This window comes from Pholcus phalangioides, unplaced genomic scaffold (assembly GCF_987345545.1).
Source record: "Pholcus phalangioides strain wild (caught in Gottingen) unplaced genomic scaffold, Ppha-v1.0 ptg000040l_1, whole genome shotgun sequence".
Classification (NCBI taxonomy): Eukaryota; Metazoa; Arthropoda; class Arachnida; order Araneae; family Pholcidae; genus Pholcus; species Pholcus phalangioides.
In genome coordinates this window covers 5,137,576-5,153,559 of record NW_028301626.1, presented here as the reverse complement: position 1 = coordinate 5,153,559, position 15,984 = coordinate 5,137,576, and the positions used below count along the sequence as shown (strand labels likewise).

Here is a 15,984-nt window from a genome sequence, read left to right as displayed (position 1 = left end):
ATATTTCATCATGTATATATTGTTTGCAATTGCATTTTTTATTGGGTTGCTGTATTTTTGAAATGTATGACATCCATATTTATCACGGGCATTTCGTAGCCTTGAATTTGTGAATAGGTCCAGGTGTTGAAGAGACCGTCTTAAGAGAACTTTTGTAATTCAATCCCGGCCTAAGAAACCACGACTGAGGGCGCAATTTTCGTGCGTCCAACCTTTACAGTCTTTGTATTCGGACTATCGCTGTTTCCAATGTTATTTAAATCAACTACTCATAATATAATACTTCAAGAAATACAAATACAAATACAAATACAACGACACAACAGGCAAATTTCCAACGAGGTGGCTGAAACAAGCAATTGATAAAAATTGTTTTTTTTTTTTTGTTTTGATAATCTAAATAATTCATATAATATTTTCGTGATCAATTATACAAATACAAATATGCAAATGCAAGGCAAAATGCCCAACGAGGTGTCTGAGGAAAAGATGCCCATAATAAATGCCATATATTTCAAAAAAATAAAGGGAATATTCTACTCTGTGTTGATTTTCTTTAGACTCTAAGGCTGGTTTACACTTTGGAAGTATTGTGAAAATTCTCATAAATAAAACTTGAAAAATGCTAAGCATAAATTTATTGGTTTCGTTTGGTAACTTTAACGAGAGAACCTTTATGGTGTAATACTGGACTAAACTTCAAAATGCTTCCGCTAGATAGCGCTTATATTCTTCACTTTCATTTTATCTAAATCAGAGGTTCTTAATCTTATGTGTTCCATTGTCGCTTTGAACCAATAGGATGAAAGCCAGGGAGCCTTCTCACCAGTGGCGTATTTACAGGGGTGCTTAGCCCAGGGCGGCAAATTTGGGAAAATAAAGGTCAAGAAAGCTGGTAAAATTGGAGAAGGGGGTGGACAAATTTGTATAAACCTGAATAAATCCGACCAGACAGCAAGGGACTAGGTCAGTGAGTGACTTGCAGAGTTTGCGAGCACGTGAGTTGGCAAAAGAGTGGTCTACAGAGCTAGGGGAACATGCTAGTGGATGAACTAGAAGATACGCATGTGAATGACAAAAAGAGTGATCAAGAGCGTGTGCAAGCTTGTGAATGGCCAAAAATGTGACATGAGTGCCTGCAAGTGTGAATGAGAATGACCTAAAGAATAACCTAGAGCATGTATAAACAAGTAAATGTTCAAAAGAGTGACCTATAAAGCAAAGAACCATGCCAGTGAGCGACCGAAAGAGCGTGTGCAAGTATGTGAGGGACCAAAACAGTGTGCAAGCATGTGTGAGTAATCAAAACAATGCGTGCAAGCATATGAGTGACCGAAACAATGCGTGCAAGCATATGAGTGACCGAAACAATGCGTGCAAGCATATGAGTGACCGAAACAATGCGTGCAAGCATGTGAGTGACCGAAACAATGCGTGCAAGCATATGAGTGACCGAAACAATGCGTGCAAGCATATGAGTGACGCAGGTATACTTACAGGAGTGGGGAGAGAATCTTATTCAATCAAGTATCACAAGTGTGCTTTTGTGCACTTTTATGAAAAAAAAACCATGAAAATTAATAAATTAATATTTATTCTGAATCACACACACACACACGCACGCGTGGCATAAAGATAAGTTTTTCTACCTTTTTATTTACACTGTTACGAAGGGCAGAAATTTGAAAATGCTTGTGAACTCATGCAAGGTACGCGTGACACGCGTGATCAGTGCCGTAACCAGCCATTCCTGTGCTCTGTGCAAGAATTTGCATTTAGGCCCCTTCTGGCCCATTCTTGGACCCAGAATGGGCGATTCTGCCCCCCCCCCCTCCAAGTGGGTCCTGTGTGGGTGCACCTGCTACATCTGCCTAGTTACGGCACTGTATGCGATTATTAGAATAAAAGAACGAGATTCTAAATAGACTCTGGCAGTAGAATTCGAAGTGCGAAGACGTTACGTTTCCTGTAAGGCTCCTGTGGTTTTAGCAGGACTTCTAGTAAATAAAAGGCGTTTCCTTGTTCTCAAATCATCGTTCCTGTGAGTTTTTACCCATCTTCAAGCCCTCAGCGAAGAACCCGAGAGATTCGCGCGACGAGACAATTCGCGGTGACAGAAGTTCGACGAGACCCGGCGTTGAAGCAACAATGCGCTGCTGCGAAATTTTCTAGCAAAGTAGAAAAATCTGGTATTATCTTTATCCATTTCTGCTAATCAAAATGATTTTTGAAGGTTAGTAGCTCAAAATTTCTCTGGGAGAGATTCCTTTTGCCGCTCAAACCAAATGTGTTCCTCTAAAGATCGATCTTGCGTACGTCACAATGCTCATGACCAGGGTGCAGGGTACTGTAATGTGGTAGGTCTTCTCATGGTGCAACCTGCGTAACGCAACTTCTACCACAAGTCATAGTACCTGAAGACCAGACGAATCCCCCTTCGCGTCTTCGAAGGTACCACTTGATCATTGTTTTGCGCCGCATAACCTTGACGGTCATTGCAACAATTAAAAACTAAATCCTATCCTAAGGTGCATGTGCACCCTCGAATGGTTAGTAGCACATATCGCAGCAAATCCGTCAGAAAAATGTGATATTTGTTTTTGATGAAGTGTTTTGTGCAACCCCCCAAAAAAAAATACTCTCGACCGCATATTCTACGATCAAAAGTCCTTTTTTTAGGTGTCACCTCTTAAGTCTGTCCCATAAATTTAGAATCATCTTGTATTACATGCGAGAAACATGAGTGAACGTTCAATGAACTAGATTGACTAGACCGATCTAGATCGACTAATTTCATATAGTTCAATGAACTAGAGAGAGAATTGAATCCTCCGCCACGTATCAAACAAAACTGTTACAAGGAAACAGTTATTTTCCAGATATTTTGCTGAGGTGAACTCGGAAAGAAAAGTCATCACGTCTCTGCCGGGAGTCGAACCCGGGCCCTCTTGCTTGGTATGCAAAACTGCCTGAGAAAGGCGGCATTTTTCATGGTGAAAAGTTTCCAAAATATGGACATTTAGAGTCTGAGAATGCTTCCGTGTACAGTTTTTTGATGCGCAGAAAAAAAAATTCCCTGTATTACACAAGATAGCAGCATGTTATTTTATCATTCTGCACAGATATCGAAATTCTGTGAGCAGAGAAACAGGCCTATGCAGGTGAAACAAAAGACAATGTGCCCCTGATCCCCATTCGGGGAAAAAAGTTAAAGGGCACATTCATGTAGGAATAAAGATTCTAATTTTTACCACGTGCATCTCGGTGCTCATCACTAGTGAAAATCCTCTAATCCTTGAAAAGTTGGGGGGATGACCCCCAAGTTGCCTGAGGTGAATATGTTTCTTGGTTTTTAGCAAACATGTCTTTATAATATAACAAACAAATTTTCTGGAATGCTTCGACATCTCTTCAAGACGCTGAGGGGGATGTGTCTGGTCTTCAAAGGTTGCTCCCACCTACGAACGGGGTCTAATTGATTCGCGCAAGAGTAGTTTTCTGGTGGCTGTGGTTCGTTCAAAATGACGAATTTAAGCAGATAATGTAATCGCCAACCGAGCCAAGATTACAAAGGCCCCTTTCTCTCACAAACGTTGAAATTTTCTGCGTCTCATTGTGTTCAACCTTTTGTTCTACCCGTACTGAAAATATTTTTAAAATATTTTAATTAATATAAACTGCTGGCAGGCATTACACATGCCAATGCCATTCACTAAAATGCGTTTTTCTCAAAACTAAGATTTTTGTTAGATAAGGAAGGTTTCTTTTCGAACAACTCTCATTCTCAAATGTCTTGAAACTTTGTGTGTCTCTCAACACTATGATGTTACATACTTTAACAAGAGTTTTTAGGATTCTAATAGTCGGTTTTTTATTCTCGAATTTTAACTTTATACAACAACATGCAACTTTTTTTCAAAAATGACCAAAATTTACCCATATTTTGTGCCATAAAACTTTTTAAATAATTTTAACAAAAAACCCTCGCGCGCGTGTTAAAGTATGTAACATTATGTATTGCGAGTATTGTATGTGTTGCGAGACACAAAGTTTCAAGACATTTGAATGAGTGGTGTTCGAAAAATGTTGCTTATCTAACAAAAAACTTAGTACTGAGAAAAAAAGCATTTTAGTCAAAAACATTAGCATGTGTAATGCCAGCCAGCAGTTTATATTGAAATACTTTAAAAGTGTTTTTACTGCAGGTAGAACAAAAACTTGGACGCAGTTAGACGCAGAAAATTTCATAGTATTTAAAAATTGAAAAAATGTGGGGTTTTTTTTGGAAAATTTGCGGGCGTGACCGTTGAACGTTATACAGAGCACCGAGCTCAAAAGAGCCCTATTCTCCTTCATCATGGAGTAACACAATATTGCATTGGTATAAAATATGGCATAAAATGATAATATTTGAAGGAGGAAAGAAGAGAGAGAGAGAGAAAAGAAAATAACACTTTGTTGCGGGAAATTGTCTTACCCCCCAGTTTGTCACACATTTGATGTCCTCGTTCATGAGACTGTCTTAAACCATTGCCTTAAAAGGTGAACTATTGAATGTTTGAATATTTAAAAAAATATGTATATACAAGCACACACATTTTTCAAAATTCACAAATCAAATCAAATCAATTTATTCACTTACAACATACAGAGATTTAGATTAGTTTAAACAAAACATATTTATCATCCAGAGGCTGTGATGCCTGTAAAGATGATTGAAAATTTACATGATAGTTAATGAATAAAATATCTAAAAACATACGACATGAACAGAAACATTAAAAAAGACACATATACAACATAAAAGAGACAAAATTATCACTGTCAAATAAAAAAATACGTAAAGATTAAAAAAATCAAAAACGAAAAAACATACACCACACAAAAAAGACAAAGTTCTTAATGCATGGCGAGAAATGTAATAAACAAAACATTAGTAATAAACAAATATATGAGGAAAAAAAAATGAAACTCGCACATATACAATAGACAACACAAACAAGAACAAGTTTTTTTTTTTTTAATTGAAAAATATACATAATTAAAGTGGCAAAGCTAAACTGAATAAATTTTATTGCTCCTCCTAAAGGTCAAAATAAGAGTCTACATCGTCTATTGAAATTAATAATTTGCATAATGATTTTTTAAAGGCCGCGAGTGTGGGTATATTTTGTATTTCTAGTGGTAGTGAATTATATAATTTCGGAGCTAAATAATGAAAATGTTTACGAAAACTTTCTTTCCTAAAAGTAGGAATACGATAAATCATATGAGGTCTTCGCTCGGAAACATTATCTTTTAAATTGCATAAGCCTTTATTACGGTTTAAAAGAAGAATAATACGAAAAAGAGCATTATGGCGTAAAGGAAGTAGATTAAGATTTCTAAAAATTGTAGAAGAATGAGGCTGACCCCGATTCAAAGTTTTGAAAACTCTTTTTTGTATTGAAAATAAAGGCAATAAATTAGTTTTATAATCACCACCCCCATATAATTGCACCATAATTTATAAGTGAATAAAACCAAGCATAGTAAAGGTCTGTTAAGAAATTAGCGGAAAATTTCTTACTTATATAATAAAAATTATATGAAACAAAACGAAGTTTTTTAAGTAGTTCATGAACATGAGGTTTCCATTTCCAATTGCTGTCATTTAAACCGAAGTATTTAATACTATTTACCTCTTGAATTGCATCGCAATGACAATGAGGTTGAAAATCACAAAATAGGGTATGAAATTTTAGATTAAGATGTAAATCAGATTGCATAAGATTCAAATTAACGTATTTTGTCTTCTGTAAATTTAATTTTAAATCATTAGCATGGAACCATTTTTGAATTAATATTAGATCGTGGTTAATATGATTCTTAAGTCTGTCAAGATCATCACACGAATACATTAAAACAGAATCATCGGCATAAGTGATCATGGAACCGTCAAATTCTAAATTACAAAGATCATTAATGAAAATCAGAAAAAGTAAAGGACCCAATATAGATCCTTGTGGGACTCCTCTATTTATATGGACATAATTACTGAAATTATCCTGTATTTTGACTCTTTGTTCTCTATGATATAAATATGAAGTGAACCAATGATTCGGACACATATTTTGTGTGGAGTATGTTTTTAGGCCTTAGATGTTTCAGAAACTCGTGAGCATCATAATTGAAGATCTCTCTCAGATGTTGGTGACACGACCTTTCTTGTTTTTCGAAGTAATTTCGAGACAGTTCCTTGATGTAGGAATACATGGACGACACCTTCAAATCTTTGTGCAGATCGGTGAGGCGGAAAAATTTTGGTGCTGCGGTGAAGCGTCTGAGGACGCGATTCTGGAATCGTTGTAGTTTGTACATGTTGCTCTTAGATGCAAAAATCCTAAGCTGGGTATCATATGTTAACATTGGGCGAATGATTTGTTCCTACATCAAAATTTTTGTTCCTCAAACTGAGTTTGGACTTCGGATAGCAGAATCTCAATAGATTCTCTAAGAGGATCTGCGCTTTTTTGATTTTGTTCTTGATATGGCTCCTGAAGTTGAGTCTTCCATCCAGGGTGACGCCGAGGTAGTTAGTTTGAGTCGATGGCACGACATCTTGTCGCTCTATGATGATCTTGGTGTTTGATGGGATATCTCGTTTTGTGAGCATTATCACCACACATTTGTTCACATTCAACTTGACATTTTTGTATGCGTTCCATCTTTCAACATTTTTGATTAGCTTCTGGAGGTTACGTAGCGGCAAACAGTGGGTATTGGCCTGAAGTACCTAAGTTATAGATATTCAATTATTTCATTTTTGTTCTCTGTTAAGCCCACAGCAGGCGCTAACTCCCGTAATGAAAAGTAAAATTCTTAGATTTGTGATCGTTGCATTCAGTACAAATTTCATTCCATTTTTTTATGTCTGATTTATTCCAGAAGCTTTATTAATGTTGATTCCTCATCAGTTTTCAACATACAAACGATACTAACGTTGTAAAATGGCAGCTGAATTGTTCATCGTAAAGTCGAATACCCCGCTCAATTTAATACTGTGCGCTGGAACCGATGATATTAATTTAAGCGGGGCCGACTGAAAACGTGTGAAGTTTGTTTGCAGTTTGTGATAAAAATTGGGGAAAATGACAGAAAAAATTATTGAATGGTTATCGATCAGCTCCGGAACTACCACTTCTTAACCGCAGATGCAACTCGTACACATTCCTCTGCAGAATTTCTAACGGATCGTTACATGCCGGACTGTGTGTTCTAAGTGTATGCAAGGCCCTAACGTATTTATGTTGGCAGAGTTGTGCTTGATCCTCGCTGGTGCGAGAAGATTAAAAATGCTTGAATTTTCTTGTTGTGCAAGTAACGTGTTGAAGGTCTGTCTGCTCTCTGCAGAGAGGCTTTTTCACGTGGGGGGAACAGTTTGCATTCACGCCCAGAAGTTGAAAAACCGCGAAAACCAAGTTCAACCGACCATCGTGGTGCCACCAACGAGTTTCGAACCTATATCCTCACGATAAGAGTCCAGTACGATGCCTACACGACCGCACAATGGTTTGGCAATAGAGCTGTATAGCTGTAGATAGGCCTACACATCTTTACGCAAGTTGATGAAGGTGTGGAGATGTCTTCGAAAACTGCTGTCGGTCGTTAGTGGAATTCAATGCATTATGACAACTCATTAACTCATCAAATATCGAACGATTCCGCTGCTGATATTGGTACTACTTCATGAAAAATATCCGCCATATTTTCGTGATCCATCGATCGGATGTCTATCGATTGTGTGTTCGAACCGATAGGAAGACCGAAAAAGGAGAAAGAGTGCCTCTCTCTCTCTCTCCGGTTACCGTTGACGTGTACCGACTGTCGGTCATTGGGGCGAAGGACACTTCCGAGCGGCGCACGCGTGTGTGTTGCCAAAACGACATCGATAAATCGTGCTCCAGAAACACCTTGATTACATTTTTGGCTCTTTCAACTGGTACTTCCCTTCCTCCCTCTGGATACATACACACGGGCATTTCCTAACACACAGGGATCTATCTATCTATCTACCTAGCGATTAGTATCAGTTACGCTACTGTTCCGTATTTGTTGGACCCGTGAGTTGACGGACGGTTACCAAAGCGACACACGAACTATTTTTCTCTTCTCTTTTTTGTTTCAAACGTTATTATAACTACTTACCTCGAAAACTCTCACACTCCACTTCCTGCGCAGCTGAGTAATATTTTTGAGCGGCGTGTCTGCCCACTGTGGCGTAATATACGTATATCAGCGCTGCTGCCATTGGGGAAATAATATACATAATACGCGGTTTATGTTATAGAGAAATCACAAAATTGCTTTTTTCCCTGTCGTAATAAACACTTTCGCGGAAGACATGTTAATATTGTCGTGGTTTTGCAAGAAATCTGTCGATTATGCAGTCATATCCCAAAGGTATGAGGTAATCGTGAATGAAATGGCAGATGAAATCTGAATAATTGCGAACGTTCTCTTACCTTACTTTCTTATCGACCCATTTGCAGCTGGTAATACGTACAGAGTATACGTAGGTTACTGTGAAAGTTTCAGGAGGAAAAAAAGCCAGCATTGCCGCAGACATTCTGGGTTTCAACTCATCGAAGTATTCTTTTTTGGTTTTTGTAGTACAGATTTTCTTCGGTTAAAACCAAGAAATAAAGCTCTTAACAAATTCTTGTATCCCCTCAATCGTGGATCCATCCTATCAAAGAACCAATGATAAATGGGAATAGCAAAGAAAACACCACGGATACTACACCATAAACAAAGACTAAGGACGAGAACCATAAATACAACTCAATAAGCAACAACAAATGATAGAGGCAAATAGCCTGAGAGAAAAATCATGATATCTATACATCAAGGAATCAACGATAAACGAAAATTACAAGATAAACCACACGGATACTGGACAATGAGCAAGAACCAACGATGAAAGGCAAGTATAAAGGGAAAATCATGGATCACCCACAGTTAAACGAAAAACAACGATGAAATACGTAACTATAAGAACTATTCTGACGGCGAAATTGGGTACTGGGTCAGGGCAGCGAAGCTGAATTCTTAAGGGGCCTACACACGTTCAGTTACGCCTGCACAGTTATACCTGTACAGGCATAACTGCGCAGGCATAACTGAACGGTTCGATGCATCCACACCATTCAGTTATACCTGTGCAGGCGAAGCTTCTGGAACCGGTTCTAGGCAATCTGTGGGGATATTTTCGTTCTTCGATATCTGTCTTCGAGGTCTTTTGATCAGTTCGGATTTTTTCACATAGTCTACAAAGTTCGGAATTTTCTAGCATGATTTCCACAGATGATGCTTTGGGTGTAGTTGAATTGGTTATGGCACTGAAAGTTATTGACTCCAAAAAAAGAAAAAAGCGGGTAACGTGGTGCAAAGATTGGTGAATGATCGCTATAACGTGAGGTTGTTGTAACGAGCGTCAACTGTCTACGAAAACAAGCATCGTTTCTCCTCTGAATATACGGATAAGGGATACATGCTCCTTCAGCATCGTTTGATAGCATTTTTTTCCCGCGATAGCGTCGATTTAAAAAAAAAAAAAAAAATTTGACTTGAAAAATTTTTATGGTAACTCACGTAGTGTTTTTCTTTGAAAGAAAACAATGCATTTTTCGCGCGACCTCTTAAGATTAATTCAAGTCAATTCGAAATTGACTTATGGTATGTATATTAATAGTATTACTCACTACATGATATAGTTATATTATCAATCGTATATATCTCTCTCTCACAGAATTTTGCGATTGTTTTCTTACGTTTAAAACTAGCGTAATTTCATCTGAATTTTTTCTTTCAATGTTTGAGCTGAAAGTTGAAATTCGTTGCAATCTGACGAGGTGTGTTCAAAAAACAAATTCAATGAGATTCATTAAGAATTACATGTAAAAGAAAATAATAAATTTATTATTTTCCCGTGAGTGATTTTTGTCCCGTTGATGCTTGCTGGTTTTCGGTCAAGAAAGGAGTGGGAATCCGGCGTTTGAAATTGCAAACATTAACTGACTCGTATAAACACCTGCTTGATTTCTAGGAATCTTGATTTCTAAAGGAACTACACGTGAAAGAATACTAAAATAATCTGACGTTATATACGGGGCCTCTAAAATCTCCAAGAACCCTGGTTAAAAACCTCTTCTCTAAATAATCAATAAACAATTAATAGTCATAGCACATTATTTGAATACAGAGTTTGTGTGTTTCGGTGCATAATTTCGGGCAAATTTATTGAAAAGAGTGATTTCAGAAACAAAATTGCGAATTTTAACAATGGTCGAAATATTTCTAAAATTTTATTTCGATTTTTTTATTCGATATGAAATTGTAAGAAAATATCGTGAAAATTAGGCCATTAGAAGATTTTCTTCTAATTAAATGGAATCCCTCTCCAAAACATGTTATTCAGTTATTATTGTTCTATTACGTGAATTGTTACTATCAGTGAAAAAGAAGAGGGAAGAAAGTAGGGCGAATATAAGAAAGCGGGAAAAAATAACTGCACAGTTATACCTGATGGCCCATACACACGCTCAGTTATACCTGCGCAGGCATAACTGTACAGTTATACCGAATCGAAAAACCATTCCCTTCAGGTCGCCTGCGCAGGTCAACTGACGGCCCCTACACACGCTCAGTAATGCCTGCACAGTTGGACTGTACAGGCATAACTACGCAGGTATAACTGAGCGTGTGTAGGGACCTTTAGGAACTGTGTTTACTTTTTCAGCCATGTCGTTGGGCAATTTTCCTGTTGTGGCCTTTGTGTTTGTGTTTATATATAAAAACTATGAATCCACACAATGAAATAAGAATCAACGATAAAGCCATATGGCTACAAAAAGAACAACGAATCCTACTCAATAAACAAGAACCAAAGATAAACGGAAAGAGCGAGAAAAATACGACAAATATATACAGCACAAATAAACAAAAATCAACGATAAAGGCAAACGAAAATAAGAAAAACTACGAGTCCTATACAATAAACCTGCGATAAAGAAAACAGCAAAGATAACAATACACACACACACACTCAAAAACGAGTGAAATAGCGACATGAACCATGAATCCTACACAATAAATATGAACCAATAACAAAGACGAATACAAAGGGAAATCGCGGATCCCACACAATAAATAGAAACCCATGATAAAGGACAATAGAGAGAAAAATCATGATTCCTGCACAATAAAAAGAAATCTCCGATAAAACAAGTAAGTGAAAACCCATGAATCCAACACAAAGCAAATATAAAAAAAAGTTACGAATTCTAGTGGTAGGATTCGCGGTGTCTTTGTAGACAAAAAGTCCGTAGAAACTTTAAAAATTCATAAAATCCGGAAAAATCACCGAAATAAAAAACGGTTTGCAGAGTTAGCATCGCTAGGTCACGGAAATGTTTTTAGGACAGGAAAAAAACTCATAAAACAGCCGATGGGTGGCGCTGACGTACATAAGTCAAAGAAAAGGTACGCATATAACGAACAGAATGCCTCCAAATCGTTTACCACAGCAGTATGTGTTCCACATGACCACCACCGCAGGGAATAACACATTGCAGGCGAGTCACAAATCCAGAGTGCAGCAAGTCCACATAAACGATTTACAACGGTGAACTGGTTGTGGATTATTAAGTTCTTATAACCCTGCAAACCGTTTTTTTTATTTCGGTTATTTTTTCCGGTTTTTATTCATTTTTAAAGTTTCTACTTACTTTTTGACCACCCTCTATATACATATGCCCACCTACCCTGTATATACAGGGTGTCCTGTAAGTGTTAACATGGACTTTATCTCATCCACCGTCCGTCGTAGAGGAATGATTCCGATTTCAAAAATGCTCATCAGTCGTTCAAAAATTTCACTTTACCAGTTTTGAAAGTGAAAATACAGTGTGTAACAATAAAAAAAATCAATACTTTTATACGATCCCCGAAATTCGAAGCTTTTATCTCAACGCTGAATCTGGAGAACATTGTAGAAGATGAAAGTGACGAAAACAAATATAAACACTTAATGAATATCTTAACACTGAACTCAAACTTATGGACTGACACTGTGAAGCAAAAACCAAAAAAGAATGAGAAAAACTGGATTAATGAAGACATTTTAATAAATTATGAAGAATAAATTAAATTATTTTATTTATTCTTAAATAAATTAAATTATTTAAGAGTAAATTATAAAGAAAAACTCTATAGAAAATACAAAAAAAATTCCTCTTATAATCTCGTACAAATTAGAGTACAAAGAATATGAAACAAATTTAAAAAAATATATTAAAAAAATTAAGCAGGAGTATATTAAAGATAACTTAAAAAAAACTGGGAAAAACAAACGACTACAACGGAAATACATTAATGAAAATATATTAAACAAAAACAGTGGGCATAAGACACTTCCAGAATGTCAGGACCCTATGGACTTGGCTTCATTAATGAACTTCAATAATGACTTCATTACTAGGAATTTAGACACCAACGAACAAATAGTTACTGTATGGAACAAAATAATATATTAAACAGTTCAACCAACTCTATGTATTGTACTGAGATAGATCAAGAAGAACTGAAACAAGTAATAAGAGAACTAAAGGAAAATAAAACCAGTGGCTGTGATGAACTAACCCCTAACATGATGAAAATAATTTCAAAATACCACCTAAACACATTAAAAAAATTAATTGATCATTGTATTTTAAATGGTATCTTTTATCATGAATTAAAATACTCTCTCGTTCATCCTATATACTATAAAGCAAGAGATAGACATGATCTGGTAAATTACAGACTAATAAGTATACTTCCAGTTTTTTCAAAAATAATTGAAAAATGTGTTAAAAAACGACTTCCAAATTTCTTAAATAGACCAAAAATTCTTCTCTCCCAATCAATATGGATTCAAAAAAAATAAAAACACAGAAATGGCAATATCAGATCTAAGTAACTATCTAAACAATGGCTTCAATTATAATATGTATTCCATAACTGTGTTCCTAGATTTAAAAAGAGCATTTGACTTCGTTGATCTTTAAATATTAACAAGTTAACTATTCTCAATAGGAGTCAGAGGAAATATGCTTAAATGGTTTGAGTCATTCTATAACAAAAAGACAACAAGCAGTTGTTATTCAGAAAGAAATGAGTTCCTTTCGAGAGGTGAAGAAAGGAGTACCTAAAGGATCTGTACTGGGCCCAATACTATATTTTTGATATATATAAATGATTTATGCAATCTGAAATTAAATGGAAAGTTGATAACCTTTGCTGATGACACAGTGCTTTACGTAGAAGATACAAATACATTAGATTTAATAAAAAAAGTAGAAGATGACCTAACGAATATTAACATGTGGCTAATACAACATAAACTAAAAGTTAACATGCAAAAAACAAAATAAATCTATATGAAAACACAAGAAACATGAATATCAATGAAGGCATACACCTAAAAATACGTAATCATTGTCGCTGCCAAGATAATAGTAATTGCTATTGCAAAGACATAGAAAAAGTTCATGAGTACACAATTATCTGGGTATAACAATACAACATGATAACAATACAACGCTTGTTTTATTCCATCAGCCACGCGCAGTTCGATGTCGGAAGTGGAAGGTGATCGCAATAATGTGACAAATATCAGTCCGTAGAAAGAAGCGGCGAGAAAAAAAAAACCAGGAAAAACGTGATTTTTCACCGGGAAAATTCCAGGAGTGTGGGCCGGGAAAAAACTAGGTATTTCCTTGTTTTCCCTGAAGAGGGTGTCCCGAATTCTACATAATAACAGGATACGAGAGCTGTTTGACCTACAAAATTCAGAGAAGAGACCATCCTGTTTTTTTTTTTTTATGGTTTCCTATACGACTCAAACTATTATTGACCGTTTTCTTTCCCCCTCATCAAAACCGCGTGTTGAAGTTTCGAGTGACTCCCGCCAGGTGTCGCGACCGTTCCTCTCTTGACGACAGTCATGTTTTGGTCTCAGTTATAGGAGTATACGACTATTTTCCTATTTCTTTCGAACATTTTGTTGTTATTATTTCCGAATCAATCAATTTGATGTCTGGAATTTTTTCCGATATGAGATAGAGGGAAACACACATTACGTTTATAATACATTATTAGAATGCTTTTAAAGGATTACTCGGTGTTATAACACAGTGTTGAATGAAAATGACAGCGGTATGGCAACAATAAGAGTGAGTTTTTGCTAAATTCATTATAATTATAACCGATTAATGTCTGTTTCATTATGCATTCAAGCTGAATGCAATGCAAGTGAATCAACTCCCAAACGATTTTTGTAATTCTAGAGTATAGTTTTCAAAACTTCTTGTTCCATCGCCCCCTTCTTCAGAAATTTTTCTCTCTCGTCGCCCCCAACTCAAGCAACCCCATGGAATCCTATGTTATACCTGTAGCTTCAATCGCCCCCCCCCCTCCCGGAAAATTCCATCGCCCACCAGGATGCGATATTGCGCACTTTGGGAAACACTTTTCTAGAGGATTTCATCCGTTTAAGCGGGGGTATCCGTTATTTGATAACGGAAGTAAGTTAGTCCTGGGTTGCGAGAGGTTCTATCTATCTATGTATTCAAGGGGTGAGTAACAAGGTGCGGTCGCACCGGGCCCCGTGTTTTGTATGGCCCGCACTTATGGTGATAATAATTTCTTCCATAAATTCTGAATTTTTTTTTTGTTTTTGGAATTATTCCTTTCATAAATCCTCCATTTTCATACGTTCTGAAATTCCGAATTTTCATTCATTCTGAAATTATTTCTGAATTTTCATAAATTTTGTAATTCTTAGTTTTCATAAGTTCTAAAAGTATTTTTTTTTTCATTTATTCTGAATTCTCCTCAGATCAAGAAGTAATTCTTTTACTTATTTTGAATTTTTATCAGCTCTGGAATTACGTATATCTTTCATTTATTCTGAATTTTCGTGGGAGCTGAAGCTATTTGTTTCATCTATTCTGAATTTTCCTGAATACTAGAATTATTTCTTTCTTTTATTCTGAATTTTCATGTGGATTCTGGAATAATTTCTTTCTTTTATTCTGAATTTTCGTGGGAGCTGAAACTATTTGTTTCATCTATTCTGAATCTTCGTGGGAGCTGAAACTATTTGTTTCATCTATTCTGAATCTTCGTGGGAGCTGAAACTATTTGTTTCATTTTTTCTGAATTTTCATGTGGATTCTGGAATAATTTCTTTTATTCTGAATTTTCATGGGTGCTGAAACTATTTGTTTCTTTTATTCTGAATTTTCATGGGTATTAGAATTATTTCTCTCATTTATTCTGAATTTTCATGGATGCTGAATTATCTGTCAAATATTTTGCTTATTTTCGATTCATCTATCCTGAATTTTCATATCCTAATTCTCAGACAATTTCTTTTTTCGTTTTGAAATTATTTCTTTCACCAATTTCAAATTTTCTTTATTTCAAAATTTTCATTAATTTTTTTGTGTTATTTTAGTTTGTAGTTTTGTATCAAACTCGATTAAAAATAAATTTTGTATGTCTATTTTTTTTTATGTATGGATATTTTTAAGTATTCCTGTTTGAATATTTGGATGTCGATTCCCCCTTTCCCACGGAATATACAAATTATATAAATACAATTCGGGGGCCGTATATGGTTCCCAAGTTATTAAAGACGCCTATGGCCCCACAACTATATTCGTATCCGGCCCTGCATGTGGGTTGAGGTGCATTTTCTAGTATATTATTGTATTAAAATACCTATAGTGTAAATTAAGGCTATTATTAGGTATATATATATTACAATGATCAGTTAGAACAATTGTAGGCTACGTTATAACAATGGCCAAAATTACTATTGTAATCATATCCAAGTGGAAAATATATTGGAAATATTGCAATTGGGGGAGGTGCTGCTTTTAAAAATATTCGATTTTC

At 35.9% G+C, this 15,984-nt stretch overlaps 1 protein-coding gene across 3 annotated transcripts in view; it reads left to right on the top strand.

Moving 5' to 3' along the window:
- Positions 1 to 15,984, top strand: part of LOC149065310 (osmotic avoidance abnormal protein 3-like) — an 84,001-nt gene that overhangs the window by 29,171 nt on the left and 38,846 nt on the right. For 2 of the 3 annotated variants that reach the window (XM_089254206.1, XM_089254204.1), the window contains exon 1: positions 14,045 to 14,255. The exons of the other annotated variant lie outside the window; for it this stretch is intronic. The gene's annotated coding sequence lies outside the window, so the exon portion shown is untranslated. Of the gene's footprint in view, positions 1 to 14,044; positions 14,256 to 15,984 lie in introns of those variants that run through there. 3 annotated transcript variants of the gene reach the window in all.